General features: G+C 48.8%; 26 non-coding genes and 1 pseudogene across 26 annotated transcripts; 14 read left to right on the forward strand and 13 right to left on the reverse strand.

The window, feature by feature from the left end:
• Positions 1 to 220: 220 nt before the first annotated feature.
• LOC142393987 (5S ribosomal RNA) lies at positions 221 to 339 on the forward strand. Its single transcript, XR_012772391.1, has one exon. It is a non-coding gene; the product is annotated as a 5S ribosomal RNA (ribosomal RNA).
• A 298-nt stretch (positions 340 to 637) lies between these two features.
• LOC142392801 (5S ribosomal RNA) lies at positions 638 to 756 on the reverse strand. The gene has a single exon (XR_012771436.1). It is a non-coding gene; the product is annotated as a 5S ribosomal RNA (ribosomal RNA).
• Positions 757 to 1,114: 358 nt separating this feature from the next.
• On the forward strand, positions 1,115 to 1,233 carry LOC142393988 (5S ribosomal RNA). Its single transcript, XR_012772392.1, has one exon. It is a non-coding gene; the product is annotated as a 5S ribosomal RNA (ribosomal RNA).
• A 298-nt stretch (positions 1,234 to 1,531) lies between these two features.
• LOC142392803 (5S ribosomal RNA) lies at positions 1,532 to 1,650 on the reverse strand. The gene has a single exon (XR_012771438.1). It is a non-coding gene; the product is annotated as a 5S ribosomal RNA (ribosomal RNA).
• A 358-nt stretch (positions 1,651 to 2,008) lies between these two features.
• On the forward strand, positions 2,009 to 2,127 carry LOC142393989 (5S ribosomal RNA). Its single transcript, XR_012772393.1, has one exon. It is a non-coding gene; the product is annotated as a 5S ribosomal RNA (ribosomal RNA).
• A 298-nt stretch (positions 2,128 to 2,425) lies between these two features.
• Positions 2,426 to 2,534, reverse strand: LOC142393711 (5S ribosomal RNA; annotated as a pseudogene).
• Positions 2,535 to 2,892: 358 nt separating this feature from the next.
• On the forward strand, positions 2,893 to 3,011 carry LOC142393990 (5S ribosomal RNA). Its single transcript, XR_012772394.1, has one exon. It is a non-coding gene; the product is annotated as a 5S ribosomal RNA (ribosomal RNA).
• Positions 3,012 to 3,309: 298 nt separating this feature from the next.
• LOC142392804 (5S ribosomal RNA) lies at positions 3,310 to 3,428 on the reverse strand. Its single transcript, XR_012771439.1, has one exon. It is a non-coding gene; the product is annotated as a 5S ribosomal RNA (ribosomal RNA).
• Positions 3,429 to 3,786: 358 nt separating this feature from the next.
• LOC142393992 (5S ribosomal RNA) lies at positions 3,787 to 3,905 on the forward strand. Its single transcript, XR_012772395.1, has one exon. It is a non-coding gene; the product is annotated as a 5S ribosomal RNA (ribosomal RNA).
• A 298-nt stretch (positions 3,906 to 4,203) lies between these two features.
• On the reverse strand, positions 4,204 to 4,322 carry LOC142392805 (5S ribosomal RNA). The gene has a single exon (XR_012771440.1). It is a non-coding gene; the product is annotated as a 5S ribosomal RNA (ribosomal RNA).
• Positions 4,323 to 4,680: 358 nt separating this feature from the next.
• LOC142393993 (5S ribosomal RNA) lies at positions 4,681 to 4,799 on the forward strand. Its single transcript, XR_012772396.1, has one exon. It is a non-coding gene; the product is annotated as a 5S ribosomal RNA (ribosomal RNA).
• Positions 4,800 to 5,097: 298 nt separating this feature from the next.
• LOC142392806 (5S ribosomal RNA) lies at positions 5,098 to 5,216 on the reverse strand. The gene has a single exon (XR_012771441.1). It is a non-coding gene; the product is annotated as a 5S ribosomal RNA (ribosomal RNA).
• A 358-nt stretch (positions 5,217 to 5,574) lies between these two features.
• LOC142393994 (5S ribosomal RNA) lies at positions 5,575 to 5,693 on the forward strand. Its single transcript, XR_012772397.1, has one exon. It is a non-coding gene; the product is annotated as a 5S ribosomal RNA (ribosomal RNA).
• A 298-nt stretch (positions 5,694 to 5,991) lies between these two features.
• On the reverse strand, positions 5,992 to 6,110 carry LOC142392807 (5S ribosomal RNA). Its single transcript, XR_012771442.1, has one exon. It is a non-coding gene; the product is annotated as a 5S ribosomal RNA (ribosomal RNA).
• A 358-nt stretch (positions 6,111 to 6,468) lies between these two features.
• LOC142393995 (5S ribosomal RNA) lies at positions 6,469 to 6,587 on the forward strand. Its single transcript, XR_012772398.1, has one exon. It is a non-coding gene; the product is annotated as a 5S ribosomal RNA (ribosomal RNA).
• A 298-nt stretch (positions 6,588 to 6,885) lies between these two features.
• LOC142392808 (5S ribosomal RNA) lies at positions 6,886 to 7,004 on the reverse strand. Its single transcript, XR_012771443.1, has one exon. It is a non-coding gene; the product is annotated as a 5S ribosomal RNA (ribosomal RNA).
• Positions 7,005 to 7,362: 358 nt separating this feature from the next.
• On the forward strand, positions 7,363 to 7,481 carry LOC142393996 (5S ribosomal RNA). Its single transcript, XR_012772399.1, has one exon. It is a non-coding gene; the product is annotated as a 5S ribosomal RNA (ribosomal RNA).
• A 298-nt stretch (positions 7,482 to 7,779) lies between these two features.
• On the reverse strand, positions 7,780 to 7,898 carry LOC142392810 (5S ribosomal RNA). The gene has a single exon (XR_012771444.1). It is a non-coding gene; the product is annotated as a 5S ribosomal RNA (ribosomal RNA).
• A 358-nt stretch (positions 7,899 to 8,256) lies between these two features.
• Positions 8,257 to 8,375, forward strand: LOC142393997 (5S ribosomal RNA). The gene has a single exon (XR_012772400.1). It is a non-coding gene; the product is annotated as a 5S ribosomal RNA (ribosomal RNA).
• Positions 8,376 to 8,673: 298 nt separating this feature from the next.
• LOC142392811 (5S ribosomal RNA) lies at positions 8,674 to 8,792 on the reverse strand. The gene has a single exon (XR_012771445.1). It is a non-coding gene; the product is annotated as a 5S ribosomal RNA (ribosomal RNA).
• Positions 8,793 to 9,150: 358 nt separating this feature from the next.
• On the forward strand, positions 9,151 to 9,269 carry LOC142393999 (5S ribosomal RNA). Its single transcript, XR_012772402.1, has one exon. It is a non-coding gene; the product is annotated as a 5S ribosomal RNA (ribosomal RNA).
• A 298-nt stretch (positions 9,270 to 9,567) lies between these two features.
• LOC142392812 (5S ribosomal RNA) lies at positions 9,568 to 9,686 on the reverse strand. Its single transcript, XR_012771446.1, has one exon. It is a non-coding gene; the product is annotated as a 5S ribosomal RNA (ribosomal RNA).
• Positions 9,687 to 10,044: 358 nt separating this feature from the next.
• Positions 10,045 to 10,163, forward strand: LOC142394000 (5S ribosomal RNA). Its single transcript, XR_012772403.1, has one exon. It is a non-coding gene; the product is annotated as a 5S ribosomal RNA (ribosomal RNA).
• Positions 10,164 to 10,461: 298 nt separating this feature from the next.
• LOC142392813 (5S ribosomal RNA) lies at positions 10,462 to 10,580 on the reverse strand. The gene has a single exon (XR_012771447.1). It is a non-coding gene; the product is annotated as a 5S ribosomal RNA (ribosomal RNA).
• A 358-nt stretch (positions 10,581 to 10,938) lies between these two features.
• On the forward strand, positions 10,939 to 11,057 carry LOC142394001 (5S ribosomal RNA). Its single transcript, XR_012772404.1, has one exon. It is a non-coding gene; the product is annotated as a 5S ribosomal RNA (ribosomal RNA).
• A 298-nt stretch (positions 11,058 to 11,355) lies between these two features.
• LOC142392816 (5S ribosomal RNA) lies at positions 11,356 to 11,474 on the reverse strand. Its single transcript, XR_012771449.1, has one exon. It is a non-coding gene; the product is annotated as a 5S ribosomal RNA (ribosomal RNA).
• Positions 11,475 to 11,832: 358 nt separating this feature from the next.
• Positions 11,833 to 11,951, forward strand: LOC142394002 (5S ribosomal RNA). Its single transcript, XR_012772405.1, has one exon. It is a non-coding gene; the product is annotated as a 5S ribosomal RNA (ribosomal RNA).
• The last annotated feature ends 290 nt before the right edge of the window (positions 11,952 to 12,241 follow it).

The following is a 12,241-nucleotide window of genomic DNA, read 5'->3' on the forward strand; positions in this document are numbered from 1 at the left end:
GGTTTCTCTATATGACAACGGACACAAAACTACACACAGGGAACAGAGGAGCTTGACAGACAGTTATCTGAGATTCCCATTTTCAGCTGCAGAGAACAATCACATCAGGGAAGTCAACGTGCAGGCTCAACAGCAGCCTCTCAAGCCAGCTCTCTGGTAAAAATAGGGGAAACGTATGGTTCCAGCACCTATATAACATATATTTGTCACAGGGACTGTGGCTTACGGCCACACCGCCCTGAACACGCCCGATCTCGTCCGATCTCGGAAGCCAAGCAGGGTCGGGCCTGGTTAGTACTTGGATGGGAGACCGCTTGGGAATACCAGGTGCTGTAAGCTTTTTTCTCTTCTCTCTGTGGCCTGCATGTAACATCTGACCATCACCGTGTGCCACACAGACACCAGGAAGTTAACCAGCTTGGGCTGCTGCTGATTGGTTGGCAGACACCTCTGTTTCTGTTTGGCTCTCAGTCTCCATCTTGCTGATCCTGGATCTGCTGAGATGTCCCAGGCCATTGTTGGCTTTGATCCTCATACATTTAACTTTGTCCTCAGAAAGGACAAGTTCCAAAAAGTCAAACAGGGACTAGTTTTGCATTTGACGTAGCCAAACTGCATGCGCCTGGAGAAGCCAAAAGGCTTACAGCACCTGGTATTCCCAGGCGGTCTCCCATCCAAGTACTAACCAGGCCCGACTCTGCTTGGCTTCTGAGATCTGACGAGATCAGGCGTGTTCAGGGTGGTGTGGCCGTAAGCCAGCAATGGAATCACAAACCAGCTCTTTATAGATTCTGAAACAGAATCTGTTATTGTATTCCGACTTGTAAAATAGAACTATACTGTTTAGAGAAGACGCAGTTTATGAGCATGTCGTGGGATTGAGCTTCCCTGGTTTCTCTATATGACAACGGACACAAAACTACACACAGGGAACAGAGGCTTTTGACAGACACTAAGTTATCTGAGAGTCCCATTTTCAGCTGCAAAGAACAATCACATCAGGGAAGTCAACGTGCAGGCTCAACAGCAGCCTCTCAAGCCAGCTCTCTGGTAAAAATAGGGGAAACGTATGGTTCCAGCACCCATATAACATATATTTGTCACAGGGACTGTGGCTTACGGCCACACCGCCCTGAACACGCCCGATCTCGTCCGATCTCGGAAGCCAAGCAGGGTCGGGCCTGGTTAGTACTTGGATGGGAGACCGCTTGGGAATACCAGGTGCTGTAAGCTTTTTTCTCTTCTCTCTGCGGCCTGCATGTAACATCTGACCATCACCGTGTGCCACACAGACACCAGGAAGTTAACCAGCTTGGGCTGCTGCTGATTGGTTGGCAGACACCTCTGTTTCTGTTTGGCTCTCAGTCTCCATGTTGCTGATCCTGGATCTGCTGAGATGTCCCAGGCCATTGTTGGCTTTGATCCTCATACATTTAACTTTGTCCTCAGAAAGGACAAGTTCCAAAAAGTCAAACAGGGACTAGTTTTGCATTTGACGTAGCCAAACTGCATGCGCCTGGAGAAGCCAAAAGGCTTACAGCACCTGGTATTCCCAGGCGGTCTCCCATCCAAGTACTAACCAGGCCCGACTCTGCTTGGCTTCTGAGATCTGACGAGATCAGGCGTGTTCAGGGTGGTGTGGCCGTAAGCCAGCAATGGAATCACAAACCAGCTCTTTATAGATTCTGAGACAGAATCTGTTATTGTATTCCGACTTGTAAAATAGAACTATACTGTTTAGAGAAGACGCAGTTTATGAGCATGTCGTGGGATTGAGCTTCCCTGGTTTCTCTATATGACAACGGACACAAAACTACACACAGGGAACAGAGGCTTTTGACAGACACTAAGTTATCTGAGAGTCCCATTTTCAGCTGCAAAGAACAATCACATCAGGGAAGTCAACGTGCAGGCTCAACAGCAGCCTCTCAAGCCAGCTCTCTGGTAAAAATAGGGGAAACGTATGGTTCCAGCACCCATATAACATATATTTGTCACAGGGACTGTGGCTTACGGCCACACCGCCCTGAACACGCCCGATCTCGTCCGATCTCGGAAGCCAAGCAGGGTCGGGCCTGGTTAGTACTTGGATGGGAGACCGCTTGGGAATACCAGGTGCTGTAAGCTTTTTTCTCTTCTCTCTGCGGCCTGCATGTAACATCTGACCATCACCGTGTGCCACACAGACACCAGGAAGTTAACCAGCTTGGGCTGCTGCTGATTGGTTGGCAGACACCTCTGTTTCTGTTTGGCTCTCAGTCTCCATGTTGCTGATCCTGGATCTGCTGAGATGTCCCAGGCCATTGTTGGCTTTGATCCTCATACATTTAACTTTGTCCTCAGAAAGGACAAGTTCCAAAAAGTCAAACAGGGACTAGTTTTGCATTTGACGTAGCCAAACTGCATGCGCCTGGAGAAGCCAAAAGGCTTACAGCACCTGGTATTCCCAGGCGGTCTCCCATCCAAGTACTAACCAGGCCCGACTCTGCTTGGCTTCTGAGATCTGACGTGTTCAGGGTGGTGTGGCCGTAAGCCAGCAATGGAATCACAAACCAGCTCTTTATAGATTCTGAGACAGAATCTTTTATTGTATTCCGACTTGTAAAATAGAACTATACTGTTTAGAGAAGACGCAGTTTATGAGCATGTCGTGGGATTGAGCTTCCCTGGTTTCTCTATATGACAACGGACACAAAACTACACACAGGGAACAGAGGCTTTTGACAGACACTAAGTTATCTGAGAGTCCCATTTTCAGCTGCAAAGAACAATCACATCAGGGAAGTCAACGTGCAGGCTCAACAGCAGCCTCTCAAGCCAGCTCTCTGGTAAAAATAGGGGAAACGTATGGTTCCAGCACCCATATAACATATATTTGTCACAGGGACTGTGGCTTACGGCCACACCGCCCTGAACACGCCCGATCTCGTCCGATCTCGGAAGCCAAGCAGGGTCGGGCCTGGTTAGTACTTGGATGGGAGACCGCTTGGGAATACCAGGTGCTGTAAGCTTTTTTCTCTTCTCTCTGCGGCCTGCATGTAACATCTGACCATCACCGTGTGCCACACAGACACCAGGAAGTTAACCAGCTTGGGCTGCTGCTGATTGGTTGGCAGACACCTCTGTTTCTGTTTGGCTCTCAGTCTCCATGTTGCTGATCCTGGATCTGCTGAGATGTCCCAGGCCATTGTTGGCTTTGATCCTCATACATTTAACTTTGTCCTCAGAAAGGACAAGTTCCAAAAAGTCAAACAGGGACTAGTTTTGCATTTGACGTAGCCAAACTGCATGCGCCTGGAGAAGCCAAAAGGCTTACAGCACCTGGTATTCCCAGGCGGTCTCCCATCCAAGTACTAACCAGGCCCGACTCTGCTTGGCTTCTGAGATCTGACGAGATCAGGCGTGTTCAGGGTGGTGTGGCCGTAAGCCAGCAATGGAATCACAAACCAGCTCTTTATAGATTCTGAGACAGAATCTGTTATTGTATTCCGACTTGTAAAATAGAACTATACTGTTTAGAGAAGACGCAGTTTATGAGCATGTCGTGGGATTGAGCTTCCCTGGTTTCTCTATATGACAACGGACACAAAACTACACACAGGGAACAGAGGCTTTTGACAGACACTAAGTTATCTGAGAGTCCCATTTTCAGCTGCAAAGAACAATCACATCAGGGAAGTCAACGTGCAGGCTCAACAGCAGCCTCTCAAGCCAGCTCTCTGGTAAAAATAGGGGAAACGTATGGTTCCAGCACCCATATAACATATATTTGTCACAGGGACTGTGGCTTACGGCCACACCGCCCTGAACACGCCCGATCTCGTCCGATCTCGGAAGCCAAGCAGGGTCGGGCCTGGTTAGTACTTGGATGGGAGACCGCTTGGGAATACCAGGTGCTGTAAGCTTTTTTCTCTTCTCTCTGCGGCCTGCATGTAACATCTGACCATCACCGTGTGCCACACAGACACCAGGAAGTTAACCAGCTTGGGCTGCTGCTGATTGGTTGGCAGACACCTCTGTTTCTGTTTGGCTCTCAGTCTCCATGTTGCTGATCCTGGATCTGCTGAGATGTCCCAGGCCATTGTTGGCTTTGATCCTCATACATTTAACTTTGTCCTCAGAAAGGACAAGTTCCAAAAAGTCAAACAGGGACTAGTTTTGCATTTGACGTAGCCAAACTGCATGCGCCTGGAGAAGCCAAAAGGCTTACAGCACCTGGTATTCCCAGGCGGTCTCCCATCCAAGTACTAACCAGGCCCGACTCTGCTTGGCTTCTGAGATCTGACGAGATCAGGCGTGTTCAGGGTGGTGTGGCCGTAAGCCAGCAATGGAATCACAAACCAGCTCTTTATAGATTCTGAGACAGAATCTGTTATTGTATTCCGACTTGTAAAATAGAACTATACTGTTTAGAGAAGACGCAGTTTATGAGCATGTCGTGGGATTGAGCTTCCCTGGTTTCTCTATATGACAACGGACACAAAACTACACACAGGGAACAGAGGCTTTTGACAGACACTAAGTTATCTGAGAGTCCCATTTTCAGCTGCAAAGAACAATCACATCAGGGAAGTCAACGTGCAGGCTCAACAGCAGCCTCTCAAGCCAGCTCTCTGGTAAAAATAGGGGAAACGTATGGTTCCAGCACCCATATAACATATATTTGTCACAGGGAATGTGGCTTACGGCCACACCGCCCTGAACACGCCCGATCTCGTCCGATCTCGGAAGCCAAGCAGGGTCGGGCCTGGTTAGTACTTGGATGGGAGACCGCTTGGGAATACCAGGTGCTGTAAGCTTTTTTCTCTTCTCTCTGCGGCCTGCATGTAACATCTGACCATCACCGTGTGCCACACAGACACCAGGAAGTTAACCAGCTTGGGCTGCTGCTGATTGGTTGGCAGACACCTCTGTTTCTGTTTGGCTCTCAGTCTCCATGTTGCTGATCCTGGATCTGCTGAGATGTCCCAGGCCATTGTTGGCTTTGATCCTCATACATTTAACTTTGTCCTCAGAAAGGACAAGTTCCAAAAAGTCAAACAGGGACTAGTTTTGCATTTGACGTAGCCAAACTGCATGCGCCTGGAGAAGCCAAAAGGCTTACAGCACCTGGTATTCCCAGGCGGTCTCCCATCCAAGTACTAACCAGGCCCGACTCTGCTTGGCTTCTGAGATCTGACGAGATCAGGCGTGTTCAGGGTGGTGTGGCCGTAAGCCAGCAATCGAATCACAAACCAGCTCTTTATAGATTCTGAGACAGAATCTGTTATTGTATTCCGACTTGTAAAATAGAACTATACTGTTTAGAGAAGACGCAGTTTATGAGCATGTCGTGGGATTGAGCTTCCCTGGTTTCTCTATATGACAACGGACACAAAACTACACACAGGGAACAGAGGCTTTTGACAGACACTAAGTTATCTGAGAGTCCCATTTTCAGCTGCAAAGAACAATCACATCAGGGAAGTCAACGTGCAGGCTCAACAGCAGCCTCTCAAGCCAGCTCTCTGGTAAAAATAGGGGAAACGTATGGTTCCAGCACCCATATAACATATATTTGTCACAGGGACTGTGGCTTACGGCCACACCGCCCTGAACACGCCCGATCTCGTCCGATCTCGGAAGCCAAGCAGGGTCGGGCCTGGTTAGTACTTGGATGGGAGACCGCTTGGGAATACCAGGTGCTGTAAGCTTTTTTCTCTTCTCTCTGCGGCCTGCATGTAACATCTGACCATCACCGTGTGCCACACAGACACCAGGAAGTTAACCAGCTTGGGCTGCTGCTGATTGGTTGGCAGACACCTCTGTTTCTGTTTGGCTCTCAGTCTCCATGTTGCTGATCCTGGATCTGCTGAGATGTCCCAGGCCATTGTTGGCTTTGATCCTCATACATTTAACTTTGTCCTCAGAAAGGACAAGTTCCAAAAAGTCAAACAGGGACTAGTTTTGCATTTGACGTAGCCAAACTGCATGCGCCTGGAGAAGCCAAAAGGCTTACAGCACCTGGTATTCCCAGGCGGTCTCCCATCCAAGTACTAACCAGGCCCGACTCTGCTTGGCTTCTGAGATCTGACGAGATCAGGCGTGTTCAGGGTGGTGTGGCCGTAAGCCAGCAATGGAATCACAAACCAGCTCTTTATAGATTCTGAAACAGAATCTGTTATTGTATTCCGACTTGTAAAATAGAACTATACTGTTTAGAGAAGACGCAGTTTATGAGCATGTCGTGGGATTGAGCTTCCCTGGTTTCTCTATATGACAACGGACACAAAACTACACACAGGGAACAGAGGCTTTTGAGAGACACTAAGTTATCTGAGAGTCCCATTTTCAGCTGCAAAGAACAATCACATCAGGGAAGTCAACGTGCAGGCTCAACAGCAGCCTCTCAAGCCAGCTCTCTGGTAAAAATAGGGGAAACGTATGGTTCCAGCACCCATATAACATATATTTGTCACAGGGACTGTGGCTTACGGCCACACCGCCCTGAACACGCCCGATCTCGTCCGATCTCGGAAGCCAAGCAGGGTCGGGCCTGGTTAGTACTTGGATGGGAGACCGCTTGGGAATACCAGGTGCTGTAAGCTTTTTTCTCTTCTCTCTGCGGCCTGCATGTAACATCTGACCATCACCGTGTGCCACACAGACACCAGGAAGTTAACCAGCTTGGGCTGCTGCTGATTGGTTGGCAGACACCTCTGTTTCTGTTTGGCTCTCAGTCTCCATGTTGCTGATCCTGGATCTGCTGAGATGTCCCAGGCCATTGTTGGCTTTGATCCTCATACATTTAACTTTGTCCTCAGAAAGGACAAGTTCCAAAAAGTCAAACAGGGACTAGTTTTGCATTTGACGTAGCCAAACTGCATGCGCCTGGAGAAGCCAAAAGGCTTACAGCACCTGGTATTCCCAGGCGGTCTCCCATCCAAGTACTAACCAGGCCCGACTCTGCTTGGCTTCTGAGATCTGACGAGATCAGGCGTGTTCAGGGTGGTGTGGCCGTAAGCCAGCAATGGAATCACAAACCAGCTCTTTATAGATTCTGAAACAGAATCTGTTATTGTATTCCGACTTGTAAAATAGAACTATACTGTTTAGAGAAGACGCAGTTTATGAGCATGTCGTGGGATTGAGCTTCCCTGGTTTCTCTATATGACAACGGACACAAAACTACACACAGGGAACAGAGGCTTTTGAGAGACACTAAGTTATCTGAGAGTCCCATTTTCAGCTGCAAAGAACAATCACATCAGGGAAGTCAACGTGCAGGCTCAACAGCAGCCTCTCAAGCCAGCTCTCTGGTAAAAATAGGGGAAACGTATGGTTCCAGCACCCATATAACATATATTTGTCACAGGGACTGTGGCTTACGGCCACACCGCCCTGAACACGCCCGATCTCGTCCGATCTCGGAAGCCAAGCAGGGTCGGGCCTGGTTAGTACTTGGATGGGAGACCGCTTGGGAATACCAGGTGCTGTAAGCTTTTTTCTCTTCTCTCTGCGGCCTGCATGTAACATCTGACCATCACCGTGTGCCACACAGACACCAGGAAGTTAACCAGCTTGGGCTGCTGCTGATTGGTTGGCAGACACCTCTGTTTCTGTTTGGCTCTCAGTCTCCATGTTGCTGATCCTGGATCTGCTGAGATGTCCCAGGCCATTGTTGGCTTTGATCCTCATACATTTAACTTTGTCCTCAGAAAGGACAAGTTCCAAAAAGTCAAACAGGGACTAGTTTTGCATTTGACGTAGCCAAACTGCATGCGCCTGGAGAAGCCAAAAGGCTTACAGCACCTGGTATTCCCAGGCGGTCTCCCATCCAAGTACTAACCAGGCCCGACTCTGCTTGGCTTCTGAGATCTGACGAGATCAGGCGTGTTCAGGGTGGTGTGGCCGTAAGCCAGCAATGGAATCACAAACCAGCTCTTTATAGATTCTGAGACAGAATCTGTTATTGTATTCCGACTTGTAAAATAGAACTATACTGTTTAGAGAAGACGCAGTTTATGAGCATGTCGTGGGATTGAGCTTCCCTGGTTTCTCTATATGACAACGGACACAAAACTACACACAGGGAACAGAGGCTTTTGACAGACACTAAGTTATCTGAGAGTCCCATTTTCAGCTGCAAAGAACAATCACATCAGGGAAGTCAACGTGCAGGCTCAACAGCAGCCTCTCAAGCCAGCTCTCTGGTAAAAATAGGGGAAACGTATGGTTCCAGCACCCATATAACATATATTTGTCACAGGGACTGTGGCTTACGGCCACACCGCCCTGAACACGCCCGATCTCGTCCGATCTCGGAAGCCAAGCAGGGTCGGGCCTGGTTAGTACTTGGATGGGAGACCGCTTGGGAATACCAGGTGCTGTAAGCTTTTTTCTCTTCTCTCTGCGGCCTGCATGTAACATCTGACCATCACCGTGTGCCACACAGACACCAGGAAGTTAACCAGCTTGGGCTGCTGCTGATTGGTTGGCAGACACCTCTGTTTCTGTTTGGCTCTCAGTCTCCATGTTGCTGATCCTGGATCTGCTGAGATGTCCCAGGCCATTGTTGGCTTTGATCCTCATACATTTAACTTTGTCCTCAGAAAGGACAAGTTCCAAAAAGTCAAACAGGGACTAGTTTTGCATTTGACGTAGCCAAACTGCATGCGCCTGGAGAAGCCAAAAGGCTTACAGCACCTGGTATTCCCAGGCGGTCTCCCATCCAAGTACTAACCAGGCCCGACTCTGCTTGGCTTCTGAGATCTGACGAGATCAGGCGTGTTCAGGGTGGTGTGGCCGTAAGCCAGCAATGGAATCACAAACCAGCTCTTTATAGATTCTGAGACAGAATCTGTTATTGTATTCCGACTTGTAAAATAGAACTATACTGTTTAGAGAAGACGCAGTTTATGAGCATGTCGTGGGATTGAGCTTCCCTGGTTTCTCTATATGACAACGGACACAAAACTACACACAGGGAACAGAGGCTTTTGACAGACACTAAGTTATCTGAGAGTCCCATTTTCAGCTGCAAAGAACAATCACATCAGGGAAGTCAACGTGCAGGCTCAACAGCAGCCTCTCAAGCCAGCTCTCTGGTAAAAATAGGGGAAACGTATGGTTCCAGCACCCATATAACATATATTTGTCACAGGGACTGTGGCTTACGGCCACACCGCCCTGAACACGCCCGATCTCGTCCGATCTCGGAAGCCAAGCAGGGTCGGGCCTGGTTAGTACTTGGATGGGAGACCGCTTGGGAATACCAGGTGCTGTAAGCTTTTTTCTCTTCTCTCTGCGGCCTGCATGTAACATCTGACCATCACCGTGTGCCACACAGACACCAGGAAGTTAACCAGCTTGGGCTGCTGCTGATTGGTTGGCAGACACCTCTGTTTCTGTTTGGCTCTCAGTCTCCATGTTGCTGATCCTGGATCTGCTGAGATGTCCCAGGCCATTGTTGGCTTTGATCCTCATACATTTAACTTTGTCCTCAGAAAGGACAAGTTCCAAAAAGTCAAACAGGGACTAGTTTTGCATTTGACGTAGCCAAACTGCATGCGCCTGGAGAAGCCAAAAGGCTTACAGCACCTGGTATTCCCAGGCGGTCTCCCATCCAAGTACTAACCAGGCCCGACTCTGCTTGGCTTCTGAGATCTGACGAGATCAGGCGTGTTCAGGGTGGTGTGGCCGTAAGCCAGCAATGGAATCACAAACCAGCTCTTTATAGATTCTGAGACAGAATCTGTTATTGTATTCCGACTTGTAAAATAGAACTATACTGTTTAGAGAAGACGCAGTTTATGAGCATGTCGTGGGATTGAGCTTCCCTGGTTTCTCTATATGACAACGGACACAAAACTACACACAGGGAACAGAGGCTTTTGACAGACACTAAGTTATCTGAGAGTCCCATTTTCAGCTGCAAAGAACAATCACATCAGGGAAGTCAACGTGCAGGCTCAACAGCAGCCTCTCAAGCCAGCTCTCTGGTAAAAATAGGGGAAACGTATGGTTCCAGCACCCATATAACATATATTTGTCACAGGGACTGTGGCTTACGGCCACACCGCCCTGAACACGCCCGATCTCGTCCGATCTCGGAAGCCAAGCAGGGTCGGGCCTGGTTAGTACTTGGATGGGAGACCGCTTGGGAATACCAGGTGCTGTAAGCTTTTTTCTCTTCTCTCTGCGGCCTGCATGTAACATCTGACCATCACCGTGTGCCACACAGACACCAGGAAGTTAACCAGCTTGGGCTGCTGCTGATTGGTTGGCAGACACCTCTGTTTCTGTTTGGCTCTCAGTCTCCATGTTGCTGATCCTGGATCTGCTGAGATGTCCCAGGCCATTGTTGGCTTTGATCCTCATACATTTAACTTTGTCCTCAGAAAGGACAAGTTCCAAAAAGTCAAACAGGGACTAGTTTTGCATTTGACGTAGCCAAACTGCATGCGCCTGGAGAAGCCAAAAGGCTTACAGCACCTGGTATTCCCAGGCGGTCTCCCATCCAAGTACTAACCAGGCCCGACTCTGCTTGGCTTCTGAGATCTGACGAGATCAGGCGTGTTCAGGGTGGTGTGGCCGTAAGCCAGCAATGGAATCACAAACCAGCTCTTTATAGATTCTGAAACAGAATCTGTTATTGTATTCCGACTTGTAAAATAGAACTATACTGTTTAGAGAAGACGCAGTTTATGAGCATGTCGTGGGATTGAGCTTCCCTGGTTTCTCTATATGACAACGGACACAAAACTACACACAGGGAACAGAGGCTTTTGACAGACACTAAGTTATCTGAGAGTCCCATTTTCAGCTGCAAAGAACAATCACATCAGGGAAGTCAACGTGCAGGCTCAACAGCAGCCTCTCAAGCCAGCTCTCTGGTAAAAATAGGGGAAACGTATGGTTCCAGCACCCATATAACATATATTTGTCACAGGGACTGTGGCTTACGGCCACACCGCCCTGAACACGCCCGATCTCGTCCGATCTCGGAAGCCAAGCAGGGTCGGGCCTGGTTAGTACTTGGATGGGAGACCGCTTGGGAATACCAGGTGCTGTAAGCTTTTTTCTCTTCTCTCTGCGGCCTGCATGTAACATCTGACCATCACCGTGTGCCACACAGACACCAGGAAGTTAACCAGCTTGGGCTGCTGCTGATTGGTTGGCAGACACCTCTGTTTCTGTTTGGCTCTCAGTCTCCATGTTGCTGATCCTGGATCTGCTGAGATGTCCCAGGCCATTGTTGGCTTTGATCCTCATACATTTAACTTTGTCCTCAGAAAGGACAAGTTCCAAAAAGTCAAACAGGGACTAGTTTTGCATTTGACGTAGCCAAACTGCATGCGCCTGGAGAAGCCAAAAGGCTTACAGCACCTGGTATTCCCAGGCGGTCTCCCATCCAAGTACTAACCAGGCCCGACTCTGCTTGGCTTCTGAGATCTGACGAGATCAGGCGTGTTCAGGGTGGTGTGGCCGTAAGCCAGCAATGGAATCACAAACCAGCTCTTTATAGATTCTGAAACAGAATCTGTTATTGTATTCCGACTTGTAAAATAGAACTATACTGTTTAGAGAAGACGCAGTTTATGAGCATGTCGTGGGATTGAGCTTCCCTGGTTTCTCTATATGACAACGGACACAAAACTACACACAGGGAACAGAGGCTTTTGAGAGACACTAAGTTATCTGAGAGTCCCATTTTCAGCTGCAAAGAACAATCACATCAGGGAAGTCAACGTGCAGGCTCAACAGCAGCCTCTCAAGCCAGCTCTCTGGTAAAAATAGGGGAAACGTATGGTTCCAGCACCCATATAACATATATTTGTCACAGGGACTGTGGCTTACGGCCACACCGCCCTGAACACGCCCGATCTCGTCCGATCTCGGAAGCCAAGCAGGGTCGGGCCTGGTTAGTACTTGGATGGGAGACCGCTTGGGAATACCAGGTGCTGTAAGCTTTTTTCTCTTCTCTCTGCGGCCTGCATGTAACATCTGACCATCACCGTGTGCCACACAGACACCAGGAAGTTAACCAGCTTGGGCTGCTGCTGATTGGTTGGCAGACACCTCTGTTTCTGTTTGGCTCTCAGTCTCCATGTTGCTGATCCTGGATCTGCTGAGATGTCCCAGGCCATTGTTGGCTTTGATCCTCATACATTTAACTTTGTCCTCAGAAAGGACAAGTTCCAAAAAGTCAAACAGGGACTAGTTTTGCATTTGACGTAGCCAAACTGCATGCGCCTGGAGA

The sequence above is a fragment of the Odontesthes bonariensis genome, chromosome 11, assembly GCF_027942865.1.
Source record: "Odontesthes bonariensis isolate fOdoBon6 chromosome 11, fOdoBon6.hap1, whole genome shotgun sequence".
Taxonomy (NCBI): Eukaryota; Metazoa; Chordata; class Actinopteri; order Atheriniformes; family Atherinopsidae; genus Odontesthes; species Odontesthes bonariensis.